Source organism: Pristiophorus japonicus, chromosome 33, assembly GCF_044704955.1.
Source record: "Pristiophorus japonicus isolate sPriJap1 chromosome 33, sPriJap1.hap1, whole genome shotgun sequence".
In the NCBI taxonomy this organism is placed as follows: Eukaryota; Metazoa; Chordata; class Chondrichthyes; family Pristiophoridae; genus Pristiophorus; species Pristiophorus japonicus.
In genome coordinates, this window is record NC_092009.1 from 5,934,144 (window position 1) to 5,961,645 (window position 27,502).

The window sequence follows — 27,502 nt, forward strand, 5'->3', positions numbered from 1 at the left end:
TATATTATGACCCAGTTCAGTACATTCCCTGGGATTTATATCCCGGACCATTCCATGTATTATATCCCAGTTCAGTACATTCCCTGGGGTTTATATCCCGGACCATCCCCTGTATTATATCCCGGTTCAGTACATTCCCTGGGTTTTCTATCCCGGAACACCCCCTGTATTATATCCCAGTTCAGTACTTTCCCTGGGGTTTATATACCGGACACCTTCCTGTATTGTATCCTGGTTCAGTACAATCCCTGGGGTTTATATCACGGACCATCCCATGTATTATGTCCTGGTTCAGTACATTCCCTGGGGTTTATATCCCGGACCATCACCTGTATTATGTCTCGGTTCAGTACATTCCCTGGGGATTAATCCCAGACATTCCGCTGTATTATGCCCTGGTTCAGTACATTTCCTGGGGTTTATACCCCGGACAATCCCCTGTATTATGTCCCGGTTCAGTACATTCCCTGGGGTTTATATCCCGGACCAGCCCCTGTATTATTTCCATGTTCAGTACATTCCCTGGAGTTTATATCTCGGACCACCCCCTGTATTATTTCCCGGTTCAGTACATTCTTGATGTTTATATCCCGGACCACCCCAGTATTATGTCCATGGCCAGTACATTCCCTGGGGATTATATCCCGGACTACTCCCTGTATAATGTCCTGGTTCAGTACATTCCCTGTGGTTTATATCCCGGACCACCCCCTGTATTATGTCCTGGTTCAGTACATTCCCTGTGGTTTATATCCCGGACCACCGCCTGTATTATATCCTGGTTCAGTACATTCCCTGGGGTTTATATCACGGACCACTCCCTGTATTATTTCCAGGTTCAGTGCATTCCCTGGAGTTTATATCCCGCACCACCCCCTGTATTATTTCCCGGTTCAGTTAATTCCCTGGGGAATATATCCCGGACCACCTCCTGTATTAGGTCCCGGTTCAGTACATTCCCTGGATATTATATCCTGGACCACCCCCTGTATTATGTCCTGGTTCAGCGCATTTCCTGGGGTTTATATCCCGGACCACCCCCTGTATTATGTCCTGGTTCAGTACCTTCCCTGAGGTTTATATCACAGACCACCCCCTGTATTATGTCCCGGTTCAGTTAATTCCCTGGGGATTATATCCCGGACCACTCCCTTTTTAATGTCCTGGTTCATTACATTCCCTGGGGTTTATATCCCGGACCACCGCTTGTATTATATCCCGGTTCAGTATATTCCCTGGGGTTTATATCCCGGACCACCCCCTATATTATGACCCAGTTCAGTACATTCCCTGGGATTTATATCCCGGACCATTCCATGTATTATATCCCAGTTCAGTACATTCCCTGGGGTTTATATCCCGGACCATCCCCTGTATTATATCCCGGTTCAGTACATTCCCTGGGTTTTCTATCCCGGAACACCCCCTGTATTATATCCCAGTTCAGTACTTTCCCTGGGGTTTATATACCGGACACCTTCCTGTATTGTATCCTGGTTCAGTACAATCCCTGGGGTTTATATCACGGACCATCCCATGTATTATGTCCTGGTTCAGTACATTCCCTGGGGTTTATATCCCGGACCATCACCTGTATTATGTCTCGGTTCAGTACATTCCCTGGGGATTAATCCCAGACATTCCGCTGTATTATGCCCTGGTTCAGTACATTTCCTGGGGTTTATACCCCGGACAATCCCCTGTATTATGTCCCGGTTCAGTACATTCCCTGGGGTTTATATCCCGGACCAGCCCCTGTATTATTTCCATGTTCAGTACATTCCCTGGAGTTTATATCCCGGACCACCCCCTGTATTATTTCCCGGTTCAGTACATTCTTGATGTTTATATCCCGGACCACCCCAGTATTATGTCCATGGCCAATACATTCCCTGGGGATTATATCCCGGACTACTCCCTGTATAATGTCCTGGTTCAGTACATTCCCTGTGGTTTATATCCCGGACCACCCCCTGTATTATGTCCTGGTTCAGTACATTCCCTGGGGTTTATATCACGGACCACTCCCTGTCTTATGTCCCACTTCAGTACATTACCTGGGGTTGATATCATGGACCAACCCTTGGATTATGTCCCAGTTCAGTACATTCCCTGGGGTTTATATCACGGACCACTCCCTGTATTATGTCCCAGTTCAGTACATTACCTGGGGTTTATATCATGGACCAACCCTTCGATTATGTCCCAGTTCAGTACATTCCCTGGGGTTTATATCATGGACCAACCCTTGTATTATGTCCCGGTTCAGTACATTCCCTGGGGTTTATATCACGGACAATTCCCTGTATTATGTCCCAGTTCAGTACATTCCCTGGGGTTTATATCACGGACTATTCCCTGTATTATGTTCTGGTTCAATACATTCCCTGGGGTTTATATCCCGGACTACCTCCTGTATTATGCCCTGGTTCAGTACATTCCTGGGGTTTATATCCCTGACCATCCGCTGTATTATGTCCTGGTTCAGTACATTCCCTGGGGTTTATATCTCTGATCATCCCCTGCATTATGTCCTAGTACAGGACATTCCCTGGGGTTTATATCTCTCACCATCCGCTGTATTATACCCTTGTTCAGTACATTCCCTGGGGAATAATCCAGGACATTCCGCTGTATTATGTCCTGGTTCAGTTCATACTCTGGGCTTTATATCTTGGACGACCTCCTGTATTATGTCCTGGTTCAGTACATTCCCTGGGGTTTATATCCCGGACCATCCGCTGTATTATGTCCTGGTTCAGTACAATCCCTGGGGTTTATATCCCTGACCATCCCCTGTATTATGTCCCGGTTCAGTACATTCCCTGGGGATTAATCCCAGACATTCCGCTGTATTATGCCCTGGTTCAGTACATTCCCTGGGGTTTATACCCCGGACAATCCCCTGGATTATGTCCCGGTTCAATACATTCCCTGGGGTTTATATCCCGGACCAGCCCCTGTATTATTTCCATGTTCAGTACATTCCCTGGAGTTTATATCCCGGACCACCCCCTGTATTATTTCCCGGTTCAGTACATTCTTGATGTTTATATCCCGGACCACCCCAGTATTATGTCCATGGCCAGTACATTCCCTGGGGATTATATCCCGGACCACTCCCTGTATAATGTCCTGGTTCAGTACATTCCCTGTGGTTTATATCCCGGACCACCGCTTGTATTATATCCCGGTTCAGTACATTCCCTGGGGTTTATATCCCGGACCAGCCCTTTGTTATGTCCTGGTTCAGTACATTTCCTGGCGTTTATATCACGGACCACTCCCTGTCTTATGTCCCACTTCAGTACATTCCCTGGGGTTTATATCATGGACCAACCCTTGGATTATGTCCCAGTTCAGTACATTCCCTGGGGTTTATATCACGGACCACTCCCTGTATTATGTCCCAGTTCAGTATATTCCCTGGGGTTTATATCACGGACCACTCCCCGTATTATGTCCCGGTTCAGTACATTCCCTGGGGTTTATATCGCGGACAATTCCCTGTATTATGTCCAAGTTCAGTACATTCCCTGGGGTTTAAATCACAGACTATTCCCTGTAATTTGTTCTAGTTCAATACATTCCCTGGGGTTTATATCCCGGACTACCTCCTGTATTATGCCCTGGTTCAGTACATTCCCTGGGGTTTATATCCCTGACCATCCCCTGTATTATGTCCTGGTACAGGACATTCCCTGGAGTTTATATCCCTGATCATCCGCTGTATTATGTACTGGTTCAGTACATTCCCTGGGGATTTTTCCAGGACATTCCGCTGTATTATGTCCTGGTTCAGTTCATACTCTGGAGTTTATATCCCGGACCTACCGTTGTATTATGTCCTGCTTCAGTGCATTCCCTGGGGATTATATCCCGGACCTCCCTCTGTATTATGTCCTGGTTCAGTATATTCCCTGGGGTTTATATCACGGACCACCCCCTGTATAATGTCCTGGTTCAGTACATTCCCTGGCGTTTATATCCCGGACCAACCCCTGTATTATGTCCCGGTTCAGTACATTCCCTGAGGTTTATATCCCAGACCATCCCTGTGTTATGTCGCGGGTCAGTGCATTCCCTGGGGTTTATATCCCGGACCACTCCCTGTATTATGTCCGGTTCAGTACATTCCCTGTGGTTTATATCCTGGAAAATCCCCTGTATTAACCCGGTACAGTACATTGCCTGGGGATTATGTCCCGGACCACCCACCTGTATTATGTGCTCATTCAGTACATTCCCTGGTGTTTATATCCCGGACCATCGTCTGTATTATGTCCTGGTTCAGTACATTCCCTGGGGATTGTATCCCGGACCTTCGCCCGCATTATGTCCTGGTTCAGTACATTCCCTGGGGTTTATATCCCGGACCACACCCTGTATATGTCTTGGTTCAGTACATTCCCAGGGGTTTATATCCAGGAACACACCATGTATTATTTCCCGGTTCTGTACATTCCCTGGGTTTTATATCACGGACCATTCCCGGTATTATGTCCCAGTTCAGTGCATTACCTGGGGTTTATATCTCTGACCATCCGCTGTATTATGTACTGGTTCAGTACATTCCCTGGGGATTTTTCCAGGATATTCCGCTGTATTATGTTCTGGTTCAGTTCATACTCTGGAGTTTATATCCCGGACCTACCGCTGTATTATGTCCTGGTTCAGTTCATACTCTGGAGTTTATATCCCGGACCTCACTCTGTATTATGTCCTGGTTCAGTATATTCCCTGGGGATTATATCACGGACCAACCCCTGTCCAATGTCCTGGTTCAGTACATTCCCTGGGGATTATATCACGGACCACCCCCTGTCTAATGTCCTGGTTCAGTACATTCCCTGGGGTTTATATCCCGGACCAACCCCTGTATTATGTCCCGGTTCAGTACATTCCCTGAGGTTTATATCCCAGACTATCCCTGTATTATGTCCCGGTTCAGTACATTCCCTGGGGTTTATATCACGGACCACTCCCTGTATTATGTCCGGTTTAGTACATTCCCTGGGGTTTATATCCTGGAAATCCCCTGTATTAATCCCGGTACAGTACATTGCCTGGGGATTATGCCCCGGACCAGCCACCTGTATTATGTGCTCATTCAGTACATTCCCTGGTGTTTATATCCCGGACCATCGCCTGTATTATGTCCTGGTTCAGTACATTCCCTGGGGATTGTATCCCGGACCTTCGCCCGCATTATGTCCTGGCTCAGTACATTCCCTGGGGTTTATATCCCGGACCACACCCTGTATATGTCCTGGTTCAGTACATTCCCTGGAGTTTATATCCCGGAACACACCCTGTATTATTTTCCGGTTCTGTACATTCCCTGGGTTTTATATCACGGACCATTCCCGGCATTATGTCCCAGTTCAGTGCATTACCTGGGGTTTATATCACGGACCATTCCCTATATTATATCCCGGTTCAGTACATTCACTGGGGTTTATATCCCGGACCACTCCCTGTATTATGTCCCGGTTCAGTACATTCCCTGGTGTTTATATCCCGGACCATCGCCTGTATTATGTCCTGGTTCAGTACATTCCCTGGGGTTTATATCCCTGACCATCCCCTGTATTGTGTCCTGGTTCAGTACATTCCCTGGGGTTTAAATCGCAGACAACCTCTTGTATAATATCCCGGTTCAGTACATTCCCTGCGGTTTATATCCTGGACCATCGTCTGTATTATGTCCTGGTTCTGTACATTCCCTGGAGATTATATCCCGGACCACCCCCTGTATTATGTGCTGGTTCAGTACATTCCCTGGGGTTTATATGCAGGACCACCGCCTGTATTGTGTCCCGGTTCAGTTCTTTCCCTGGGGTTTCTATCCCGGACCACCCCTGTATTATGTCCCAGTTCAGTACATTCCCTGCGGTTTATATCCTGGACCACCCCCTTTATTATGTCCCAGTTCAGTACATTCTCTGGGGTTTATATCCCGGACCACACCCTATATTATGTCACGGTTCAGTACATTCCCTGGGGTTTATAACCCGGACCACACCCTGTATTTTTCCAGGTTCAGTACATTCCTTGGGGTTTGTATCCCGGAACTTCACCCGCATTATGTCCTGGTTCAGTACATTCCCTGGGGTTTATAACCCGGACCACACCCTGTATTATTTGCAGGTTCAGTACATTTCCTGGGGTTTATATCCCGGATCACTCCGCTGTATTCTGTCCTTGTTCGATACATTCCCTGGGATTTATATCCCGGACCACCCCCTGTATTATGTCTTCATTCAGTACATTCTCTGGGGTTATTATCCCGGACCAGTCCCTTTATTATGTCCCGGTTCAATATATTCCCTGGGATTTATATCCCGGACCACCCCATGTATTATTTCCCAGTTCAATACATTCCCTGGGGATTATATCCCGGACCACGTCCTGTATTATGTCCCAGTTCACTACATTCCATGGGGTTAATATCCAGGACCAACCCCTCTAATATGTCATGGTTCACGACATTCCCTGGGGTTTGTATCCCGGACCACCCCCTGTATTATGTCCCTGTTCAGTACATTCCCTGGGATTATATCCCGGACTACCTCCAGTATTATGTCCTGGTTCAGTACATTCCCTGGGGTTTATATCCCGAACCCCCCCCCCCCCCTGTATTATGTCCCGGTTCAGTACATTCCCTGGGGATTATATCCCGGACTACCTCCAGTATTATGTCCTGGTTCAGTTCATACTCTGGTCTTTATATCCCGGACCCCCCCCCCCTGTATTATGTCCCGGTTCAGTACATTCCCTGGGGTATATATCTCGGACCGCCTCTGTATTATTTCCCGATTCAGTACATTCCCTGGGGTATATATCCCGGACAACCTCTGTATTATTTCCCGGTTCAGTTCATTCTCTGGGGTTTATATCCCGGACCATCCCCTGTATTATGTCCTGGTCCAGTACATTCCCTGGGGTTTATATCCCGGACCACCCTCTGTATAATATATCGGTTCAGTACATTGCTTGAGGTTTATATCCCGGACCACCTCTGTATTAACTCCCGGTTCAGTACATTCCCTGTGGTTGATATCCCGGACCATTCCATTTATTATGTCCCCGGTACAATACATTCCCTGGGATTTATATCCCGGACCATCCCCTGTATTATGCTCCGGTTCCTGCCATTCGCTGGGGTTTATATCCCGGACCAGCGCTGTTATACTTTAAAATCCCTCTTTGTCTGTTTATAACATTTTGGAACTGAGCAGCCGTGGTATCAGAGCTTTGTCCAGAATAGAGTCGAGTTAATTCAGTAATAATGTGACAGAATGTATCCCGGCGTACAGTGACTTTCTTACCGTCTCTCACAGATTGTCCAGAGCTGCCAGTCGCAGAATGCAAACTGAGATATGACTGGCACCCAGGACTGACATATGAGGAGAGACTTGATCGACTGGGCCTGTATTCATTGGCGTTTAGAATAATGTTCGGGGAACTCATAGAAACGTCTGAAATTCTGACGGGACTGCACGTGTTAGATGCAGGAAGAATGTTCCTGATGTTGGGGAGTTCCAGAACCAGGTGTCACAGTCTAAGAGTAAGAGGCAAGCCATTTAGGACTGTGATTAGGAGAAACTTAGAGAGTTGTTAACCTGAGGAATTCTCTACCGCTGTTAGTTATTGATCCCAGGTCGTTTGATATATTCAAGAGGGTGTTTGATATGGCCCTTATGGATAAATGCATCAAGGGATATGGAGAGAATGCAGGAAAGGGCTACTGAGGTGAATGATCAGCCATGATCATATTGAATGACGGTGCAGGTTCGAAGGGCCGAATGGCCTACTCCTCATCTATTTTCTATGTTTCTCCGGATAGACTGCAGGGAGCAATAGTGAGCCTGCTTGAGAGCCAGGAAGCAAGAGTGCGCCTGCGCAACAGAGGCAGGTATATCACCTGCTCTCATCCAAATTATTGGTGGAACAGGATAGAGGACCTGAATGAAGGCTAGTTATTCCTATCTGTCTTTGCTCTTGTACTGTCCGATATATCCAGCATTTGGTAATTGCCTGGAACCAATATTACACTCACTTGCGTAAAGGCTTTCTGTAAACAGTTGTCAGATGAATAAAGCGTGTCTCTTGTAAATAGAACTAGCAGATCTTCTGCCATTAGTAACTCGTTTAACATTTCATTAAACTTTGCTGTCTGAGCGGTAGCAGGAAATTAATGTGACAGGAGATAAGTTAAGTGTGAATCTTGCAGGAACGGTGCTTTACAAACAAGAATTAATTAATTACTGGTGAATACCTATGGCATTGCTCAAAGTTGCACTGATGAATTGGAAAATATTTTTATTGTTTTTGTAGGAGGAGGCCGGAACAGCAGGCGGGCATGTGTAATTGTGCGAACAAATGTGTTTGCTCAATTTCTCTTTTTAAAAAGTGATGAAACAGGCTTTATCAATATAAGAACCATTATTAAACCACACCAAGAGTGGGTATCGCGAATTATGTGCATCTGTAAAACTTACTTCACCCTCACAACAGCTGTATGCTCTTATTTTCATATTGTGGCCACTGTATTATAATTATTCCAGATATCCAGAGGTTGTCCCAACGCCTGGTCCGCTGACCTCACAGACAGCAGTTACATTGAATGATTCGCAGTCTCTCGGATAAAAATTGGAGCCAGTTCCTCTTGTGCTGAGATCTGACAGAGTGTTACCCTGGCAACAGAGGAAATCACTCAGCTAAATTAAATTAAAAGGGAAGTTACAAAACCAACATCACATGTTCTGAGTTTAGTTAAAAAGAAGATTAACCCTGAACATTCAGCCACTTTTTCTAACCAGGAAAGTAGGATTCCAGTAACAGGTTTAGTTTACACCATCAGACCTGACACTGCGGATGTACTGAATCCACCTTCAGTTCCAGCTGTCGAAAATGTGAAGCAGCGCCTCATCTACAGAAGTACACCGATAAAATATTCACATTGTTATAAATGGACAAAGTCACCTTGCAAATTATGATCATCTTAAAACCGTCTAAATCAGTTAAAGCTAACAATAACCATTTCAATTGATGCTAAAATATTTAATTTGATGGCCAATATCTGCTTTACAACATCTTGACATATCTGAAACATTATAAAATGTCACTAAACACGTCATTTCATCAAACCAGTTCCTGTTTACTGGACTGAAAACTCGTGTTTATTTGCTGTTAAAATAATTTCCCCTCAATAATCAGGTGATTGTGTTGAACGAGTATGGAAACGAATCTATAAACTCTTGGCACAAATACCGCTCTCAGTTTAATAAAAGGATCCCTTGACCGACGCAGGGAGCTGGATCAGGAGACAGCTGAGCACCTTTATTCTGACATAACACACAACATATTCAATTTGAATTAATCTTACGACTCTTAACGTAAAAACGTATAATGCTTCGTCATAATTTTATCAGCGGTTTATATTTCAATTACATTTAATTAAGCTGTAATTGTTATTTTTGTATTCCTTCCTGGCACCTGGCCGCCGCTGCCAAGGCAGGCCTTGAGAAGCTGGAGGATAGCTGTCTGCTGAAATCGCTGCAGTCGTGTGGTGAATGTATTGCCAGAATATACGTCTTTATAGCGGTTTGGTTCAATGGAGTGGCTTGCTCGACTATTTCACAGGGCAGTTAAGCACCAATCACATTGCTGTGGGTCTGGAGTCACATATATGGCAGACCAAGTAAAAATGGCAGATTTCCATCCGTAAAAGACATTCGTGAACCAGATGGGGTTTAACGACAATCTGGTAGTTACATGATGCTCACCTTTTACTCCAGATTCATTTACTTAACTCAATGCAAATTTCCCTGCTGCCGTGGTGTAATTTATCGAATATCTCCAGGTCATTTGATTTCTGATGTACTACTTCAGTAACATAACCATAACGTATATACATCTATTATACATGGGTGAGACGATTCTGTGGTCGAGGTGTGCAACAACCGAATCCCCACAAATCGCCAGCTGTAACCTCAGAGCTATGTTTTAATTATATTCCCGCTGCTCAAAGGCCCAGTACCGGAGTATGATGCAGAGTATATGGATTTTAGCAAAGCTTCTGATAATGTCGCACATGGCAGACTGGCCACGACAGTAATTGCCCATTGGATCGAGGGTTAAGAGATAAGTTGGATCCAACATTGGCTCAGAGCAGGAAGCAAAGTGTAATGATTTATGAGTGTCTTTGAGACTGGAAGGCTGCATCCAGTGGGGTTCCATAGGGCTCAGTTTTGGGTCCCTTGCTTTTTATGCTATATATCAATGACCTTGGCTTGAATATTGAGGGTATGATTAAGTAGTTTACAGATTACACCATAATAGGCTGTGCGGTTGACAATGAAGAAGAAAGCTGCAGACTGCAGGAAGATATCAATGAACTGGTCAGTTGGGCAGAACAGAAGCAAATGGAATTCAATCCGCAGAAGTGTGAGATAATGCATTTAGGGAGGTCGAACAAGGCAAGGGAATACACATTAAATGGTAGGGCACTGAAAAGCTAGAGGAAAAAAAGTGGCCTTGGAGTGCAGGTCCACATATTCCTGAAGCTAGCAGGCCAGCTCGATAAGGTGGTTAAGAAGTCATATGCCTTTATTAGTCGAGGCATGGAATACAAGAACAAGGAGGTTATGTTTGAATTGTAGGCTTCAGCTGAACGACTTCGTACAGTTCCGGTCACCACGTGACAGGAAAGATATTGATTGCACTGGAGAGTTACAAGAATGTTGCCTGGACTGGAAAAGTGTGGCTGTGCGGAAAGTTTGGAGATGTTGGGTCTGTTTTCTTTGAAACGGTGGACGCTGAGGCGAGACCTGCTTGGGGTGTATAAAATGATTAGGGGCCTGGCTAGAGTGGATAGGAAGGACGTGTTTCGCTTGGCAGAGAGCTCAACGAGCAGGGGACATAGATTTAAATTAATTGGTAAGAGTTTTGGATGAGATATGATCGACAATATCTTTACCAGAGTGTGGCAGGCATCTGAAACTCACTGCCTGAAATGTTGCAGAGGGAGGAACTCTCATTACATTTAAAAAATACTTGGATGTGCACTTAAAATGCCATGACCTACAGGGCAACGGATCTAGAGGTGAAAAGTGGGTTTAGGCTCGATAGCTCTTGGTTGGCCGGCGCGGACATGACGGATCGAAATGATCTCCTTCCATGTTGTAAATGTCCATGATTCTATGATTCTATGTCTACCTGGGAGCTTGTTAGCAGGGTGATCAATATTACAATTAGGAATTCCTCTAATTTTAATATCTTACATTATCTCTTATCACTAGTGGTCATTATTGCAATTAGCTACAGTTGTAGTTTTAATATATTACAATTCCCCATGTATGTAGTCATTAATATTATAATTGAGTATACATGTAGTTTTGAATGCATTGCAAATTTCCAATACTTTATAATACAATTGGATACATCTGTAGTGTTAATATATACAATTTTCGATGTCTGTGTGATCAACATTACAATTGGATGTACCTGCAGTTTGTAACATTTTTCATTCCTGATGGCTGCAGTCATCACAGTATCAGTGATCATCCTCTTCCTGCTGTTACTAAACTATTACTATTGATCTTGAATGTCGGTGCATATATATTATAATGCTACAAATTAATGTATTATAAATGTTGCAAGAATTTGAAGTTTAAATCTTCCAGTTGAATGAGAAGAAAGAGGAAGTTGAATCGAGTTTCTGGGTGTGAAAAAAGTGAGTTTGGAAACTCAATGATAGAAAATGATAAACATTTAGGACATAAACATAAACGCCTAGTACATTGATTCCGGTCCTGCCCAGGTGCAGCCCGTTCGGTTTGTACTGGCCCCACCTTCCCTAGATTTGGATCCAATGTCCCACGAATTTGAATCTCTCTCTTTTGCACCACTCCTCAAGCCACGTATTCATCTGTGCTATCCTGCGATTCCTACTCCGACTAGCACGTGGCACTGGTAGCAATCCTGAGTTTACTACTTTTGAGGTCCTACTTTTTAATTTAGCTCCTAGATCCCTACTTTCGTCTCGGAGGACCTCATCCCGTTTTTTACCGATATTTTTAGTACCTATATGCACCACGACAACTGGCTGTTCACCCTCCTTTTTCAGAATGCCCTGCACCCGCTCCGAGACATTCTTGACCCTTGCACCAGAAACGCCTATCTCTTCTCCTTATAATTGAATCCCCTATCACTATCGCTCTCACAATCTTTTTCCTGCCCTCCTGTGCAGCACAGCAACCCACGGTGCTATGAACTTGGCTGCTGATGCCCTCCCCTGATGAGCCATCCCGCTCAACAGCAGGCAAAGCAGTGTATCTGTTTTGCAGGGGGATGTCCGCAGGGGACCCCTGCACTACCTTCTTTGCACTGCTTTTCCTGTTGGTCACCCATCCCCTTTCTGGCTGTGTACCCTTTTCCTGCGGTAAGACCAACTCACTAAACGTGCTATTCACATCATTCTCAGCATCGTGCATGCTCCAGAGTGAATCCACCTGCAGCTCCAGTGTCACAATAGATACAATTCCCGCACACGTAGTTGTCAGAGATTCCGGAAGCGTCCCTGACTACCCACATTGTACAGGAGGAGCATAACACGTGTCCGAGCTGTCCTGCCATGACTTAACCCTTAGATAAACTTAAATTGGCAACAACAATGCTAAAGATTACTTACTGATATAGAAAGAAAAAAGAAAATCTACTTAGCAACCACCAGCCAATCACTTACCCCCTTGGATGTGACGTTACCTTTCGATTTCCTTCTGCTTCTTTTTTTCCTCCCTGCTGAAGCTGCAACTTCCCGCTCTGCCTCCTGACTCCCCGCTGGCCTCTCGAACTCTCTCCTTTCTCACACAAGACTATCTCAATTTTTATACATTAGGTTACTCTCATGGACAAGTCCCACCTCACCATACGTTGTAGAATGCCTCTCGTAGCCTTGGGATCCAGGGAAGTTATTGGAAAAATACCAGTGAGAGAAGCAATACTAAATATAATTCAGTGGGAGAAATAATTCGCTGTTAATTTGGTTTAATTTTATTTTTATGGATTTCCAGAAGGCATTTGAGAAAGTCCCACATAAGAGATTGTTATCTGAGGTAGAAGCCGATGTAATTGAGGGCACATTACTGACGTGGTTGGGAAATTGGCTAAATGACAGGAGACGGACTGTAGGGATAAAGGCCGGTACTCAAATTGGCAGGATGTGACTAATGGTGTCCCGCAGAGATCTGTGCTGGGGCCTCAACTATTCACAGTATTTATTAATGACTTGGATGATGGCACAGATAGTCATATATCATAATTTGCCGATGACACAAAGATAGGCAGCCTTACAGGAAGTGTAGATGAAAGCATAAAATTACAAAGGGATATCGACAGATTCAGTGAATGGGCAAAAGTGGCAATGGATTTCAATGTAGGCAAATATGAGGTCATAAGGAGTGATTTGCCATAGTGAACTGGAAACAGCTGCTTGTAGGTAAATCAGTGTCACAACAGTGGGTGGCATTCAAGAAGATTCAAAAGGTTCAGGCCAAATATGTGCCCTTAAAGAAAAAAGCTGGGAAAAATAATTTTAGAGCCCCCTGGATGTCTAGGGACTTATAGGGGAGGATTAAGAAAAAAAGGGACGCTTAGGTCACATATCAACGGCTAAATACTTTAGAATCTTTAGAGGAATATAGAAAGATCAGAGGTAAAATTAAAATTAGATTAGGAATGCTAAGAGAGAGCACGAGAAATTGTTGGCCAGTAAAATTAAGGAAAACCCTAAGATGTTCTATAAATATATAAGAGTAAGAGGGTAACTAAGGAAAGGGTAGGGCCTGTTCGAGGGTAATCTTTGTGGGGAGGCGGAAGATCTGGGTAGGATTCTTAAGGAATACTTTGCATCTGTTTTCACAAAGGAAAGAGGTAATGCAGATATTGCTAACGAGGAGGAGTGCGATATTCTGGTTGAAATATATTTAGTGAGAGAGGACGTATTAAGTGGTTTAGCAGCTTTTAAAGTAGATAAATCCCCAGGCCCGAATGAAATGCATCCCAGGTTGTTGCGCGAAGTAAAAGTGGAAACAGCATGGACCTTCACTATAATTTTCCAGTACTCCTTGGATATGGGCATGGTGCCGGAGGATTGGAGGACTAGTAATGGTTAAAAAGGGAAAAAGGGATAGGCCGAGTAATTCCAGGCCTGTCAGCCTAACCTCAGTGGAGGGAAAATTATTGGAAAAAGTCCTGAAAGACATCCCGGATAAATCTGCATTTGGATAGGCAAGAAATAATTAGCGACAGTCAGCATAGATTTGTTGAGGGAAGATCATGTTTGACGAACCTGATTGAATTTTTTGAGGAGATAACCACGAGGTTCAAAGAGGGTAGTGTGTACGATGTAGCTTAAATGGACTTTAGCAAGGCTATTGATAAGGACCCGCATGGTAGATTAGTCATAGAAACTTAGAAACAAAGAAAAATAGATGCAGGAATAGGCCATTCGGCCCTTCGAGCCTGCACCGCCATTCAATAAGATCATGGCTGATCATTCCTTCAGTACCCCTTTCCTGCTTTCTCTCCATACCCATTGATCTCCTTAACTTTAAGAGCCATATCTAACTCCCTCTTGAATATATCAAGTGAACTGGCATCGACAACTCTCTGCGGCTGGGAATTCCACAGGTTAACAAAACTCTGAGTGAAGAAGTTTCTCCTCATCTCAGTCCTAAATGGCCTACCACTTATCCAAAGACTATGTCCCCTGGTTCTGGACCTCCCCAACATCGGGAACATTCTTCCCGCATCTAACCTGTGCCGTCCCATCAGAATCTAATATGTTTCTATGAGATCACTTCTCATCCTTCTAAACTCCAGTGAATAAAGGCCGAGTTGATCCAGTCTCTCCTCATATGACAGATCAGCCATCACTGGAATCACTCTGGTGAACCTTGACGACCCTCCCTCAACTGCACGAACGTCCTTCCTCAGACTAGGAGACCAAAACTGAACACAATATTCCAGGTGAGACCACACTAAGGCCCTGTACAACTGCAGTAAGACCTCCCTGCTGCTATATTCAAATCCACTAGATGTGAAGGCCAGCATACCAATTGCCTTCTTTGCCGTCTGCTGTAGCTGCATACCAACTTTCAATGACTGATGAACCATGACACCCTGATCTCGTTGCACCTCCCCTTTTCCTAGTCTGCCACCATTCAGATAATATTCTACCTTCGTGTTTTTGCCCTCAAAATGGAAAACTTCACATTTATCAGCATTATACTGCATCTGCCATGCATCTGCCAACTCACCGAAACTGTTCAAGTCACCTTGCAGCCTCTTAGCGTCCTCCTCACAGCTCACACCGCCACCCAGCTTCGTGTCATCTGCAAACTTGGAGATATTACACTCTATTCCTTCATCCAAATCGTTAATGTATATTGTAAAGAGCGGGGGTCCCAGCACTGAGCCCTGAGGCACTCCACCAGTCACTGCCTGCCATTGTGTAAATGATCCATTTATCCCGACTCTCTGCTTGCTGTCTGCCAACCAGTTCGCTATACACGTCAGTATATTGCTCCCAATACCATGTGCTTTGATTTTGCACAACAATCTCTTGTGCGGGACCTTGTCAAAAGCCTTTTGAAAGTCCAAATACTCTACATCCACTGGTTCTCCCTTGTCCACTCTACTCGTTACATCCCCAAAAAATTCCAGAAGATTCGTCAAGCATTATTGCCCTTTCATAAATCCATGCTGACTTAGTTCGATCCTGTCACCGCTTTCCAAATGCGCTGCTATTTCATCCTTCGTGATCGATTCCAACATTTTCTCCACTACTGATGTCATGCTCACCGGTCTATAATTACCCGTTTTCTCTCACCCACTATTTTTAAAAAGTGGTGTTATATTAGCTATCCTCCAATCCATGGGAACTGATCCAGAGTCGATAGACTCTTGGATAATGATCACCAATGCATCCACTATTTCTAGGGCCACTTACTTGAGCACTCTGGGATGCAGACTATCAGGCCCCGGGGATTTATCGGCCTTCAATCCATCAATTTCCCTAACACAATTTCCCGCCTAATAAGAATATCCTTCAGTTGTTCCTTCTCACTAGACCCACTGTCCCCTAGTACCTTCGGAAGGTTGTTTGTATCTTCATTCCTGAAGGCAGAACCGAAGTATTGGTTCAATTGGTCTGCCATTTCTTTGTTCCTCATTATAGTTTCACCTGAATCCGACTGCAAGGGACCTACATTTGTCTTTATTAATCTTTTTCTCTTCACATATTTACAGAAGCTTTTGCAGTCAGTTTTTATATTCCCTGCAAGCTTCCTCTCGTACTCTGTTTTCCCCACTCTTAATGAAACCCTTAGACCTCCTCTGTTGAATTCTAAATTTCTCCCAGTCCTCAGGTTTGTTGCTTTTTCTATCCAATTTTTATGCCTCTTCCTTGGCTTTAACAATATCCTTAATTTCCTTTGTTAACCATGGTTGAGCCACCTTCCCAGTATTATTTTTACTCCAGACAGGGATGTACATTTTCTGAAGTTCAACCATGTGATCTTTAAATGTTTGCCATTGCTTATCCACCGTCAACCCTTTTAGTATCGTTTGCCAGAATATTCTAGCCAATTCACGCCTCATACCATCGAAGATACCTTTCCTTAAGTTCAGGACCCGAGTTTGCGAATTAATTTTGTCACTCTCCATCTTAATAAGGAATTCTACCATATTATGATCACTTTTCCCCAAGTGGCGTCGCACAACAAGATTGCTAATTAGTCCTTTCTCATTACACATCACCCAGTCTCGGATGGCCAGCTCCCTGGTTGGTTCCTCGACATATTGGTCTCGAAAACCATCCCTAATACACTGCAGGAAATCCTCTTCCACCGCATTGCTACCAGTTTGGTTAGCCTAATCAATGTGCAGATTAAAGTATCCCATGATTACTGCCGTATCTTTCTTGCACACATCCCTTATTTCTTGTTTGATGCTGTCCCCAACCTCGCTACTACTATTTGGTGGTTTGTGCACAACACCCACTGGCGTTTTGTGCCCTTTGGAATTCCACAGCTCCACCCATACCGATTCCATATCATCCAGGCTAATGTCCTTCCTTGCAATTGCATTGATTTCATCTTTAACCAGCAACGCCACCCCGCCTCCTTTTAGTTTCTGTCTATCCTTCCTAAATGTTGAATACCCTTGGATATTGATTTGCAAGCCCTGATCAACCGAGACCCATGTCTCCGTGATGCCAATCACATTGTATCCGTTAACTGCTATCTGTGCAGTTAAATCATCCACTTTATTCCGAATACTCCTCGCATTGAGGCACAGAGCCTTCAGGCTTGTCTTTTTTTTAAACACACTTTGTCCCTTTAGAATTTTACAGCAATGTGGCCCTGTTTGTTTATTGCCTTGGGTTTATCTGCCCTCCACTTTTACTATTCTCCTTTCAATATTTTGCTCCTGCCTCCTTTTTATTTACCTCTGTCTCTCGGAAAAGGTTGACTGAAGTAAATGTTGGTCCCTTAGAAGATGAGAAGGGGGATTTAATAATGGTAAATGTGGAAATGGCTGAGTCCATAAACAATTATTTTGCTTCGGTCTTCAGAGTGGAAGACACAAAAACCATGCCAAAAATTGCTGGTCACTGGAATGAGGGGAGGGAAGACCTTGAGATAATCACTATCACTAGGGAGGTCGTGCTTGACAGGCTAATGGGACTCAAGGTAGACAAGTCCCCTGGTCCTGATGAAATTCATCCCAAGGTATTGAAAGAGAGGGCAGAAGTTATTGCAGATGCATTCGTTATAATCTACCAAAATTCTCTGGATTCTTGAGAGGTACTAACGGATTGGAAAGCAGCTAATATAACACCTCTGTTTAAAAAAGCGGGCAGAGAAAAGGCAGGTAACTTTAGGCCGGATAGTTTAACATCTGTAGTCGGGAAAATGCTTGAAGCTATCATTACTGAAGAAATAGCGGGACATCTAGCTGGAATAGTGCAATCAAGCAGACGCAACATGGATTCATGAAGGGGAAATCATGTTTAATTAATTTGCTCGAATTCTTTGATGATATAATGAGCATGGTGGATAAAGGTGTACCGAAGGATGTAGTGTATTTACATTTCCAAAAGGCATTCGATAAGGTGCCATACAAAAGGTTACTGCAGAAGATAAAGGTACGCGGAGTCAGAGGAAATGTATTAGCATGGATAGAGAATTGGCTGGCTAACAGAAAACATAAAGTCGGGATAAATGGATCCTTTTCGTGATGGAAATCGGTGGTTATTGTTGTGCCACAGGGATCGGCGCTGGGACCACAACTGTTTACAATATACATAGATGACCTGTAAGAGGGGACAGAGTGTAGTGTATCTCAATTTGCAGATGACACAAAGATTAGTGGGGAAGCGGGTTGAGTAGAAGACACAGAGATGCTGCAAAGAGATTTAGATAGGTTAAGCGAATGGGCTAAGGTTTGGCAGTTGAAACACAATGCCGGAAAGTGTGAGGTTATCCACCTTGGAAAAAAAACAGTAAAAGGGAATATTATTTGAATGGGGAGAAATTACAACATGCTGGGGGTCTTTGTGCATGAATCCCAAAAAGTTAGTTTGCAGGTGCAGCAGGGAATCGGGTAGGCGAATGCAATGTTGGCCTTCATTGCGAGAGGGATGGAGTACAAAAGCAGGGAGGTCCTGCTGCAACTGTACAGGGTATTGCTGAGACCGCACCCGGAGTACTGCGTGCAGTTTTGGTCACCTTACTTCAGGAAGGATATACTAGCTTTGGATGGGGTAGAGAGACGTTTCACTAGGCTGATTCCGGAGATGACGGGGTTACCTTATGATGATAGATTGAGTAGACTGTGTCTTTACTCGTTGGATTTCAGAAGGATGAGGGGTGATCTTATAGAAACATTAAAATCATGAAAGGGATAGACAAGATCGAGGCAGAAAGGTTGTTTCTTTTGGTCGGGGAGACTAGAACTCGGGGGCACAGCATCAAAATACGGGGGAGCCAATTTAAAACCGAGTTGAGAAGGAATTGCTTCTCCCAGAGGGTTGTGAATCTGTGGAATTCTCTGCCCAAGGAAGCAGTTGAGGCTAGCTCATTGAATGTATTCAAATCACAGGTAGAAATATTTTTAACCAATTAGGGAACTAAGGGTTACGGGGAGCGGGCGGGTAAGTGGAGCTGAGTCCACGGCCAGATCAGCCATGATCTTGTTGAATGGCGGAGCAGGCTGAGGGACGAGTTGGCTTTCTCTTGTTGCTTTGGTTAGGCCACAGCTGAAGTACTGCGTGCAGTCCTGGTCGTTGTATTTTCGGAAGGACGTGATTGCACTAGAGAGGGTGCAGAGGAGATTTACGAGGATGTTGCCTGGAATGTAGAATCTTAGTTATGAGGACAGATTGGATAGGCTGGGTTTGTTCTCATTGGAACAGAGGAGATTGAGAGGAGACCTCATCGAGGTATACAAAATATTGAGGGGCCTGGATCATAAGGGTATATTTCCTTTGGTGGAGGGGGCTATTTCGAGGTGGCATAGTGTTTAGGTGGTTGGTGGAAGGTTTAGAGGGGATTTGTGAGGGGGCTTTTTTACACAGAGGGTTGTGGGGATCTGGAACTCGCTGCCTGGACGAGTGGTGGATGCAAAAACCCTCGTCACTTTTAAGAGATGGCTGGATGGGTACTTAAAGTGCAGTAACCTGCAGGGTTACGGAACTAGAGCTGGTAATTGGCATTAGATTAGATGACCTTTTGTTGGTCGGCACAGATATAATGGTAAATACTGCAGGAAATAGAATACAGCCAGAGTGATCTCCTCGACGGTTTGGAGAGGAATTTTCCCAGATATTTTCTTCCTAAATTGGCCAGGGTTTTTATCTGGCTTTCGCCTCTCTGGGGATATCGTATGACTCGAGTTGGGGTGGAGTTTCGATGTTTTTAGTATAAGGGATGTTGCAGTGGTGTGGGAAGGACTGGTTGGGCTGGGTGCACTTTGCATTTCCGTCGTTGTTCATAGGTTTATGTGTAACCTTTGGGGCTGCTGACAAAGGGCTGTGTGGCTCTTTGACTGCAGGTGCGGACACGATGGCCTCCTCCGGCGCTGTAAATTTCTATGTTTCTATCCACATTCGACCTAAAAAGGATATAACATGGTACTTTCTAAATGGTGAATAGTTAGAAACATTTGAGATCCAAAGAGACTGGGGGATCCAGGTACATCGATCATTAAAATGCCAGACACAGGTACAAAAAATAATTAAACAAACTAATGGAATGTTGGCCTTTATATCTGGAAAACTAGAACATAAGGGGATAGAGGTTATAATGCAGTCAAACAAAACCCTAATTGGACCCTGGAGTACTGTGAGCAGTTCTGGGCACCACACCTTAGGAAGTATATATTGGCCTTGGAAGGAGTGCTAGAATGATCCCCCCGGACTTCAAGGGTTAGGGTACAAGGAAAGACTACACACATTAGTGTTGTATTCCCCAAAATTCAGAAAGTTAAGGTGTGATCTGATTGAAATTTTCAGGATATTACTGGAAACAGAGAGGGTAGATCTAGCGAAACTATTTCTGCTGGTTTGCGATTCTCTGACTAGGGGCCATAGTCTAAAAATTAGAGCCCGACGTTTCAAGAGTGAGATTATGAAACGCTTCTACACACAAGGTGGAAGATGTTTGGAACTTTCTTCTGCAAACGGCCAATGATGCACGATGAATTGTTCGTTTTGAATCAAAGATTGATAGCTTTCTGTTAACCCATGTTTAGGGATATAGGCCAAAGGTAATAAGAGATGTGGAATTAGGTCATAGATCAGCTACAGTCTCATTGAATAGCGGAACTGGCTCCAGCGGCTCAATGGCCTACTACTGTTCCTATGTTACACGCAGAAATGATTGCGGCCATGGAAACCACCGGGGGCTATCCCAAGAAAGATACAGCACGGGCCAGCATTGAGGTCGGTGCCCAGGAAAGTTATAGCATGGGCCATCAGTGAGGTCGTGACCCAGGAAAGTTATAGCACGGGCCATCCGTGAGGTCGTGACCCAGGAAAGTTATAGCATGGGCCATCAGTGAGGTCGTGAGCCAGGAAAGTTAGAGCCCGGGCCATCAGTGAGGTCGGGGCCTAGTGAAGGTACAGCACGGGCCAGCATCGAGGTCGTGACCCAGGAAAGTTATAGCACGGGCCATCAGTGAGGTCTGGACCCTGAGAAAGTACAGCACGGGCCATCAGTGAGGTCGGGACCCAGGAAAGTTAGAGCACGAGCCATCAGTGAGGTCGGGGCCCAGGGAAGTTACAGCACGGGCCACCATCGAGGTCGTGACCCAGGAAAGTTATTGCACGGGCCACCAGTGAGGTCTGGGCCCAGGGAAGGTACACCAAGGGCCAGCATCGAGCTCGTGACCCAGGAAAGATATAGCACGGGCCATCAGTAAGGTCTGGACCCAGGGACGTTGTAGCATAGGCCATCATTGAGGTCAGGACCCAGGAAAGTTATAGAACTGGCCAGCATCGCGGTCGCGACCCAGGTAAGTTATAGCACGGGCCATCAGTGAGGTCGGGGCCCAGGAAAGTTATAGCACGGGCATGCATCAAGGTCGTGACCCAGGAAAGTTATAGCACGGGCCATCACCTGAGGTCGGGACCCAGGAAAGTTATAGCACGGGCCATCAGTGAGGTCGGGGCCCAGCGAAGGTACAGCACGGGCCATCAGTGAGGTCGGGACCCAGGGAAGGTACAGCACGTTCCAGCAGCGAAGACAGGAGACAGGAAAGGTACAGCACATTCCAGCAGCGAAATCGGGACCAGCAGCGAGGTCGGGACATGAGGCCAGAATAGGTGTAGTCATTAGTAAAGAACCAACGACCAAAGCGTGAGCGGCTGGAGAGAGCGGAAAAAGTACAGCAGAGCTTGCCCATGGAGGGCAGTGAGCTGGAGTTGGAACCGGGGGACCCGGGGCACAAGTTCAGCATACTGTGGACAAATTGTAAGCTGCTCAAAGATTAATGCGCTCACCTACACTGCGATCTCTGAAATCCAGGGAGAGAGGACCTGAGGGAGGGGGTCAGTAAGAATATGTGTTTCTGTGTGTACTGGGTCCATGCAGCACAGCCTCGTCTCCAATCATCTTGTATCCCCTCGCCATTGGACCAAGACCTTGCTCTGTTAAGTCCGTGTGGTAGCTGGGTGTGCAGCAGTCAACCCACATTTAAATAATTCACGTACAGACATCTTCCACCCTCTAGAGTGAAGTTCTGGACCTGGAACATCAGGACTTTCATGGCCCACTTATGACAGTGACTGCAGATCCCGCATTGGTCTAATCAGTCATCTTAGAACACATGTTCATCTGGAAGCAAGTCATCCTCAACTCCGAGGGACTGCCTAAGAAGAAGAGATGCAGCACACCCGGGATCACTGAACACAAATTCAAGACTGTTACTCACTTTCTGCTACTGAACTTGACGTGTTCCCCACAGGATCTTTCCCACCTTCGAAGTGCGAATAGGACATCCCGCCTGCAAACCTGGTTTTAAGTTTAACAGGAGCCTGCAGGCTGCGGAGACACGGTTAAGGTGCCGGTGTGCTGCTGCAGTGCTCTGCATTCTGCCTGAATGGGAAATGACTGATGATTTGTTCCAGTGTAACCTTTACTGTTATGAAATGTTGGAGTGTTTTAATCTCAGGTCCTTTCTCATGTCTGCTGCAACTGTGTAGAAAGGGGATGTGCAAAGAGCTGGTCTTTGTCTGGAAAAGTAAAACAACAAAACATCTCCATTGGAGCAAATGCGTCGTTTAACGGCGGCTTCGTTACCCAGAATTCCCGCCGGCAGGAAGTGCCCTATCAATGACCACAGGCGCGGAGCCGGCTTGTGCTGTGAGCATGCGCAGTGCCAGTGGTGGAGATGGTCTGAGGCAGATGCGACGGTTCTGGGAGGTGATCGGCCAGGCCAGTACAGGCTGTCGGGGTAAGTGGTCACCATCTTGAACAGGGAGTGTTTAGGGCAGCGAGGTGGCCATCTTGGTACAGGAGAAGGGAGTGAGCGGGGCTTCACGACCCCAATGATCAGGTGAGACAATCATTGCCTCATTAATTTTATTGCCACTGTACAGAGCGGGGGAATAACTGAACCCAACCAGAGCAGAGGGAGGGAGAAACCGGGATGGAGGAAAGTAATAATGGAGTGGTGCGATGGGTTTGCGATTTCAGCACAGGGAGGAGAGAGAGTGTGTGGGACGGGGATTTACAGCTTTCGGGGAACAAGAGAGGAACGAATGTTCCATAGGAACTAGAATTACCTCTTCACATTTTCTATCCTGCACTTGCAGTGCTACCTTTTGTAAACTATTACAGGATATTCGATGAGGAGGATTCGCAGATGGAAAACTCGAACCAATCATTTTATCAAGGTCTGACAGTCATTCGATTCATCTAAATATCATCATCCTTTGATTGTGGAAGGAGAAATGTTTGTCTGTTCTGTCTGTGGAAACAGATTTCAAACATCAGTATGACTGTAAAAGCACCGAGACACACACACACACCCGAGTGAGTGTGCCAGTGCACAGACTGAGGAAGGAGCTTTAACAAGTAACCTGAAAAAAACATCGCACCATTCACGTGTTGTGTGCCTGGCCGAGCATTCAACTCATCGTCCAACCTGGAGAGACATAAGGCCACGGGCACCAAGGAGAAACCGTGGGAATGTGGAGACTGTGGGAAGGAAGTCCAATCCCCATCCCAGCTGGAAACTCATCGACGCAGTCACACCGGGGAGAAGCCATTCACCTGCTCTGAATGTGGTAAAGGATTTGCTCAGTCATCCAACCTCACTGAACACCAGCGAGTTCACACTGGGGAGAGGCCGTTCGCCTGCTCCATGTGTGGGAAGGGATTCACTTGTTCTTCCCACCTCACTGAACATAAGCGAGTTCACACTGGAGAGAGACCATTCGTCTGCTCCAAATGTGGGAAAGAGTTTATTAATCATCTCATCTTCTGAGCCACCAGCGAATTCACACTCTGGAGAGGCCGTTCAACTGCTCTGACAGTGGGAAAGGATTCACTCAATCATCCAGCCTGCTGAGACACCAGCGAGTTCACACTGGGGAGAGGCCGTTTCCCTGCTCTGAGTGTGGGAAGAGATTCATTCGTTCATCCAACCTGCTGACACACCGCGAGTTCGCAGGTGACTGCAGGGTTTGGATTCTGCTGATACTGTAGTTGTTAATCACATCCTGGCCTGAACCATGTTCACTCTGACATTTGGGGTTTGTTGCTGCTGATGTAATAACTGGGCTGGTGTTCGACTTTCTGGATTTCATCGAATCATAGAATGATTACAGCAAAGAGTGAGGCCTTTCGGCCTGTCGAGCCTGCTCTGGCTCTTTGCTAGTTCCCTCCCTTTCCCCGTAGCCCTGCAAATTTTTGTCCTTGGATTGAATCTGCCCCCACCACCTTTTAAGGCCGTGCATTCCAGATCCTAGCTACTCGCTGCACAAATTTTTTTTTTCCTCATGTCGCCTTTGGTTGTTTTTTCAATAACCTTAAATCTGTGTCCTCTGGTTCTCGACGTATCCGCCAATGGGAACACTTTCTCTCTATCTGCTCTGTCTAGACCTCTCATGATTTTGAAAACTTCTATCCAATCTACTCTCAAACTTCTCTGCTCGAAGAATAGCAGTTTTGGTCTCCTTATTTAAAGGAGGTTATCCTTGCACTGGAGGCAGTTCAGAGAAGGTTCACGAGCTTGCTTCCTGAGATGAAGGTTTGATTAATGAAGAACGGTTGAGCAGATTGGGCTTATACTCATTGGAGTTTAGAAGAATGAGAGGTGATCTTATTGAAACTTATAAGACACTTAACGGGCTCGACAAGGTGCATGCAGAGAGGATGTTTCCACTTGTGGGGGCAGCTAGAAATAGGGGGCATAGTTTAAGAATAAGGGGTCGCCCATTTAGAACTGAAATGAGGAGACCTTTCTTCTTTGAGCGTTGTAAATCTGTGGAATTCTCTGCCCCAGAGAGTTGTGGAGGCTGAGTCAATGAATATATTTAAGGTGGAGGTGGACAATTTGTTTTTACTATTCGGGAGTAAAGGGTTATGGGGAGCGGGCAGGGAAGTGGAGCTGAGCCCAGGATCAGATCAGCCATGATCTTATTAAATGGCGGAGCAGGCTCGAGGGCTGCACTATCCCCGTATCCCTTGATTCCCTTAATATCCAAATATCTATTGATCTTTGTCTTGAATGTGCTCAAAGACTCTGCCTCCACAGTCCTCTGACTGAAGAAGTTTCTCCTCATCTCTTATTCTGAGCCTGTAGCATCTGATTCTAGACTCCCTAGCCATAGGAAATGTCCTCCCTGCTTCTACCCTATCAAGCCTGATAAGACTTCTGTATGTTTCAATGAGAGCACCTCTCATTCTTCTAAACTCTGGAGAATATATGCCTGGTGTACACAATATCTCCTCATAGGACAATCCTCTACATCGCAGTGATCACTTCGCCTGACTATATCTCCTTCAAGCCTCTTTCCATCCTCCTCAAAACCTCCATTCCCACCTAGCTTTGTTAGCAGCAAACTTGGATATATTAGTTTGGTCCCCTCATCCCAATTATTGATATAGATTGTGAATAGCTGGGGCCCAAGCACCGATCCTTGTGGCACCCCACTAGTTACAGCCTGCCAACCCGGATAAGACCAGTTTATTCCTACACTCTGTTTTCCATTCGGTAACTATGCTAATGTTGCAACATGAATCCCAGGAGCCCTACTTTTGTTTAATAACCTCTTGTGTGGCACCTTATCGAATGCCTTCTGAAAATCCAAATACACCACATCAACTGGTCCCGCCTTATCTATTCTACTAGTTACAGCCTCAGAAAACTCAATAGATTTGACAAAGTGATTTCCCTTTCATAAATCCATGTTGACTCTGCCAAATCTTATTATTATTTTCTAAGTGCCGTTACCACAGCCTTAATAATAGATTCTAGCATTTTCCCTCCTACTAATGTCAGGCGAACTGGATGTAGATCCTCATTTTCTGCCTCCCTCCTTTCTTAAATAGCGGGGTTACATCAGCGACCTTCCAATCTGCGGGAACCGTTCCAGAATCTGTGGAATTTTGAAAGATGACAACCAATGTATCGACTATCTCTATACCGACCTCTTTCAAAACCCGAGGATGAAGGCCATGAGGTCCAGGGGATTTATCAGGTTTCAGTCCCATTCATTATTCCAGTACTATTTTTTAAATAATAATAATAATTTCTTTCAATTCCTCATTCTCGCTAGACCCGTGGTTCTCCATTATTTCCAGGATGTTTTTTTGTGTCTTCTTCCGTGAAGACAGACACAAAGTATTTGTTTAATTTCTCTGGCATTTCCTTATTCCCCATTATAATATCTACTGTCTAGCCTGTGGGGTCTCACATTTACTTTCTCTCATCTTTTCCTTTTTATATACCTATAGAAGCTTTTACAATCTATTTCATGCCTCTTGCTAGTTTAGGCTTACTGCTCTTTTTGGCAATGGAATAAGCCTCTTCATTTGATCGAAGACTATCTTTAATTTGTCTTGTTAGCCACAGTTGGACCACTTTCCCTTTGGATGGGACCAGGGGAGGTCCCATCCACAGCATGGGCCGATAGCGAGGCTGTGAGGTCGTGAGGCTCGCATTATGACGATGATGAAATTCCCTTTGGGATTTTGTGCTTTAAGTAAAGTATATTTGTTGTAAACTATGTATTAACTCTTTAAATGTTTGCCATATCTTTTAATGAAGTTTCCCCAATCTACCTTAGCCAACTCTCCCTTCATACCCAAGTAGTTTGCTTTATTTAGATTTAAGACCCTAGTTTCGGATTGCACTTAAATCACTTTCAAGCTGAAAATAAAATTCTATCATTATGGTCACTCTTCCCCAAAAGGCCTCTTTACTACAAGTTATTAATTCCTTTTTCATTGCAAACAGGCTGAAGACAGATATGGACAGGTTAACTGAGTGGGCAAGAACATGACAAATGGAATTCAATGTTGGGAAGTGTGAAGTTATCCAGGTTAGTTGGAAAAACAAAGAAGAGAATATTTTTTTAAGGATGAATGACTGCAAAATGTTAGCATTCAGAGGAATCTGGGTCTCCTTGTAGATGAATCACAGAAAGTATGTCCTTGTAGGTATAGCAAGCAATTAAGACATCAAATGAGATGTTAGCTTATGTTACAAATGTTAGCTTTTCTTATAAGAGTAAATAAGAATAGGTGTAGGCCCTCAATAAGATCATGGATGATCTGATCATGGACTCAGCTCCACTTCCCTGCCTGCTCCCCATAACCCCTTATCCCGCTATCGTTTAAGAAACTGTCTATTCCTGACTCAAATTTATTCGATGTCCCAGCTTCCACAGCTCTCTGAGGCAGCGAATTCCACAGATTCACAA

The 27,502-nt window shown here is 45.0% G+C and overlaps 1 long non-coding RNA gene across 1 annotated transcript in view; it reads right to left on the reverse strand.

The window, feature by feature from the left end:
• Window positions 1-8,308: 8,308 nt before the first annotated feature.
• The window catches only part of LOC139240656 (uncharacterized), a 36,452-nt gene continuing 17,258 nt past the window's right edge, over window positions 8,309-27,502 (reverse strand). The window contains exon 4 of the long non-coding RNA XR_011588737.1: window positions 8,309-8,699. This is a non-coding gene — a long non-coding RNA (uncharacterized lncRNA). The remainder of the gene's footprint in view (window positions 8,700-27,502) is intronic.